A 5000-nucleotide genomic window follows, 5' to 3' on the forward strand; every position below is an offset into this window, starting at 1 on the left:
TGGTTTAGAGAAATGCATAATTGATAACTTTCGGCCTTAAGGAAACTCGCTAACATTGATGAGTCCTCCCTAAATATTTTCTTTAACGAAGGGCTTTAAGCTACGGAAAAATTATCGTTGCATTCTATTTAACCCAACCGCCCCTTATTTATGTTATGCCCCCTTTATATATATATATATATATATATATATATATATATATATATATATACACTAGACATTGTGCTGGTTCTAGCAGATTTCTGAACTATGGATATTTCGTACGAAATAAAATGCAGAACGATAAACGTGTCAACATAAATACATCTCTCTTCTGTTCACAAATCACATCTGAAAGACATTTGATAATTGCGGCCTGATCGGGATTTGCACCGGAGACCGCTTGTATATGAAGCGAAAATCAAAATCATGGTTATCGACAACTTTTATTGTCATTTGGGTAAATTTACTTTGTTGTTAGTGTATCAGTGTGTGTGTGTTTGTTTGTGTGTGTGTGTGTATGCATATATATACAAATATATATGTACATATAAACATATATATATATATATATATATATATATATATATATAATACATATTCATACAGTATACGTAAATGTATATGTAAGTATATGTATACACATATGTACAAACCACATTTTTTCGTAACACGGTAACTCTTGGTATAATAAATGTAACATGCATTTTTACATTTGTATGTGAAAAATTAAATTACAGTTGCTGCTTCCCCGATAGGGAGTGCTCTTTGCAAGGCTGTAAAGTGCTGTTGAAACAAGTTTGAAGGAAATAGTAATAACTTTTATCTGGATGAATTAGGGCTTCAGGCTAATTACTGGGTTGAGCTGTGTCTTGTTACCACTAAACTGCCCGTATCTCATGGTCGTGATACTTATAAAAGCCAACATAGAGAGAAACAAATGGGGGATCTTAGGGCAAGATTTTTTTTGGAAAATGTTGGTCTGTTTGCAGCAAATATTTATATCCATGTCATATTATATCCAGTTTATACATTGTATGCATGTGTGTTGTGTGTGTGTGTGTGTGTGTGTGTGTGTGTGTGTGTGTGTGTGTGTGTGTGTGTGTGTGTGTGTGTGTGTGAAGTTTGCTTCTTACAGTTTCGAGCTGCTTTCAGTAACATTTACATCGGCCTGATGGTCTAGGGGTATGATTCTCGCTTTGGGTGCGAGAGGTCCCGGGTTCAAATCCCGGTCAGGCCCTCTTTTCTGTACGATAAAAAAGTCTTAACATAAAATCAAGTGACAGAAGTATTCCTTTCCATTGGTTTTGGAAATATGTCCTGTTTTGAATATTTAGGTTTAATTCGTTAAGGAGAGCCTATTTATAATCCAGTTAAGCATTGCCTTAATGCTAAAATTTAAGTAACATTATTCTTAAGATTATTCCTCTTTTTCATTATTTTACATATATAGACTAGATTTTATTGCATTAATATATATATTATATATGTGGCTAAAAATAAATAATTAGCTACTAATATATCTGCTGAGATTGCACGAAACGAAGAATATTTTAAAATCCCAAACAAAACTCTTTTTTTGTAAAATTCTTTCTATTTACATTATTTATTTCATAAGCTATCATTATACAGATTCATTACATATTTGTTTTAGTTGAAATAGCTGGTTAATATCACATGATTCCAACAATCTCACTTTCACTGCATTGATAAAGGGAGGGCCTGACCGGGATTTGAACCCGGGACCTCTCGCACCCTAAGCGAGAATCATACTCCTAGACCATCAGGCCGTTGCCTCAGAGAGTGAACTGGATGACGAAGCAATGCTCGTGCGGTATCTCTAATACACTAATGACATTATCCTTAAATAGCACTTATAGAAAAAAAAATCCAGGTCAGTGGTAGGCTTATCTCATTTATTTCGGACATTGGCCTTTCTAGCACTGGTCACAGTGTCACATGAAGCTCATAAAACACTCACTTTCTTGTTCTGCTAATCTTTTCCCTCACATAAAGTTGCACTCTCCTTACAGCTCTTACAAAATCAAGTGTAATTTTTGTTTATCGTTAAACTCAAATACAAGTGTGTGTGCTGTCTTTCATGTTATTGATATATATATATATATATATATATATATATATATTTCCGAAAATGTTCACACCTTGATATCTGAATGGATTTTTTTTATCACAAATGACGTATATTATGTCCGTAAATATTTAGCAAATGCCCAAATGGTATGTCTGTATAAAAAAAAACCACTTGCTTGCAGGAAATCATCTAGAGTATATAACTATCGGATCAGCAGGGCTAGAACAGCAAAATGGGCCTTTGGAATGTTAGCTAAAATAATTGGTGTACTGCAGACATCAATGGAAACCATTCTTGAAATATTTGAATCACAGGTGGAAAGTATTTACTTCATTCATTATTTAATTTAACATGAAAACAACTGAAATTACAGTGCAAGTGATGATACCCATGATGGGACGCATTTCCCCCATTTAAACTCAGGACTGGCAGCAACAGGAAGCTATGGGTGCTCGTGATAGATTTAAGGAATATTTTGGATCTACAGGTGGAGCCCTCGAATGGCAAGTTCGAATGATCTAAGAATGTATTTTCATGTCTATTGTACAAATTTCAGTGATCGAAACTCTTTTATACCTGTGTTACTCAGTGCAGAAGCAACCTCTTTCCATAAAAAGCTATGACATCACTATCTCGGTGGCTGCGGTCACTTGGAGTATATATTACAGGGCACTGTCGCACTAAATTTATCCGAAACTCCACTTTCAAGGTGCTCACGCCACGGCTGCCTCGCGGCGACAATAACAAACATAGGTCGAGTGTGAGTTTTGCCTCAGTCCGATTGATTATTTAAAATTATCTGTTGCGTCAACAACTAAGGTCATTAGTGGCGATTACCTAAAATGTTAACGTATCTAAAATGTTAATAACTATATTACAAATAGTCTTTTCTAAGGAAAAATAAATAAATAAATTTAAATTATTATTATTTACTTATAAGGAATTAGTGCAAATAGATAGATGGGATGCTTGTATGTGGGCTTCTATTTAAAAATAAATAAATAAATTAATTAATTAAAAAAACTGGTACACGCTCTCCTTCAGTTATATTCCTAGGTAGTACATTATTCATGTCATTTCTCTTTAGCCAGCTCCCTAGCCCTGTTAACATTTGCAGATACAATGTATTTTCTTAATTATTCAAGTAGATTCTTTCAACAGCACTTTCTTCATGGCAGTGGTAAAGGGAGGGCCTGACCGGGATTTGAACCCGGGACCTCTCGCACCCTAAGCGAGAATCATACCCCTAGACCATCAGGCCGTTGCATAGGAGTCTAAAAGGAGAAATTTACTTTTTGCTGTAGTTCCTTTACGTGCGCTCTGGTTAGCTGTGTCGTGGCGTCACCCACTTCCCCTAACTCAGGGTACGTATAACCACCAGAATATGTTTATACATTATTTACCATTTCCTTTTTTGTTTTTAACTATTTACACATTGAACTACCTAGGATTACGTATTAGGCAATTTAACTTTATATCTAAAGTGTTTATTATAATTCTTTGATATCCTTATCAATATTATTATCACTAGTTTTGCTCTCAATTACTTCATTGATAATGTTACTGTTATAGTTGTTGTCTTTATCATCAGCAGCACCATTGTTATTAGCATTGCATTTAATCCTGTTGTAACTGTCTGGTTTATTGTTTGGATAATCCTCTTGTAACCTTTGCTCTCAATATTGTTTTTATTTATTATTATTCCTACTCAGGGCTAATGATAAAATGTGAAATAAAGTCGGCTTTGTCTGATACTATTGGCACATGCCTGTCAAGTCCCTCGGGAATCGCGCTAGTTACAGGAATTTATTCTTTTAATATTTGTGATTATTATTATTATTTTTAATAATTCCAGGGTTTTATTATTCTAAATTATTATTTATTATTCCTCAACTTTGAAGTAATTTCAGCTTTCCACATAACTAATAGAAGTTACTTCACGGCAATCTTATTTCGTCGTTTTCCAACACCGTTTTACTCAATTTCTGTGCTTTACAAACACTTTTGTATGCAGCATGTACTGTGTGGTTAAGGAAATGAAACCCATGACACCATATTTGTTACAAATGTTCTTCAGTTAAACTGCCTTAGTGTTTTACCAGTTTTTCATTTGATCTTAAATGGTTAGAGCTAACAGAGGTGCTTGTCTTTTGGTAAGAATTGACATATGTGTCTACAATACCTCATTCTTCAAGGCTGATAAAAAGAAAAGGATGGGCCTGCCCGGGATATCAACCCGTAACCTCTCGCAGCCGGTGAAACTACAAATTTACTTTTGTTGCAGTTCTATCACCTGTACTCGTGTTAGCTCCTAGCGTGTGCCACCCCATTTCCGCGTATGTGTGCGAGTGCAATATATATATATATATATATATATATATATATATATGTATATATATACAGTATGTATATATAAACATAACCAGTATACGTATATGTATGAATACATATACTTTGTATATATGTATCGATATCCGTGTATACAATAAAGAAAATACTCTTCTTAACTAGAATGAGTTCTTGCTTACATCACAACAATTCTGAAATCCAATTAAGCACAATCTATAAATGGTAAGGTAGTTTAGGATAAAAGAGACCTCACTAGGGCCTGACCGGGATTTCAACCCGGGACCTCTCGCACCCAAAGCGAGAATCATACCCCTAGACCATCAGGCCGATATTAATGTTAAAGCAGCTTAAAACTTAGAGCAAACTTATATATATATATATATATATACTTATCAACATATATATATATGTGTGTGTGTGTGTGTGTGTGTGTGTGTGTGTGTGTTTGTGTGTGTGTGTGCATATATATACAAATATATATGTACATATAAACATATATATATATATATATATAATACATATTCATACAGTATACGTAAATGTATATGTAAGTATATGTATACACATATGTACAGTATAT

The 5000-nt window shown here is 34.0% G+C and overlaps 4 non-coding genes across 4 annotated transcripts; 1 reads left to right on the plus strand and 3 right to left on the minus strand.

The window, feature by feature from the left end:
- Positions 1-1147: 1147 nt before the first annotated feature.
- Trnap-ugg lies at positions 1148-1219 on the plus strand. The gene has a single exon. It is a non-coding gene; the product is annotated as a tRNA-Pro (tRNA).
- A 478-nt stretch (positions 1220-1697) lies between these two features.
- Positions 1698-1769, minus strand: Trnap-agg. Its single transcript has one exon. It is a non-coding gene; the product is annotated as a tRNA-Pro (tRNA).
- A 1491-nt stretch (positions 1770-3260) lies between these two features.
- Trnap-agg lies at positions 3261-3332 on the minus strand. Its single transcript has one exon. It is a non-coding gene; the product is annotated as a tRNA-Pro (tRNA).
- A 1343-nt stretch (positions 3333-4675) lies between these two features.
- On the minus strand, positions 4676-4747 carry Trnap-ugg. Its single transcript has one exon. It is a non-coding gene; the product is annotated as a tRNA-Pro (tRNA).
- Between the last annotated feature and the right edge of the window lie 253 nt (positions 4748-5000).

This window comes from Penaeus chinensis, chromosome 2, assembly GCF_019202785.1.
Source record: "Penaeus chinensis breed Huanghai No. 1 chromosome 2, ASM1920278v2, whole genome shotgun sequence".
Classification (NCBI taxonomy): domain Eukaryota; kingdom Metazoa; phylum Arthropoda; class Malacostraca; order Decapoda; family Penaeidae; genus Penaeus; species Penaeus chinensis.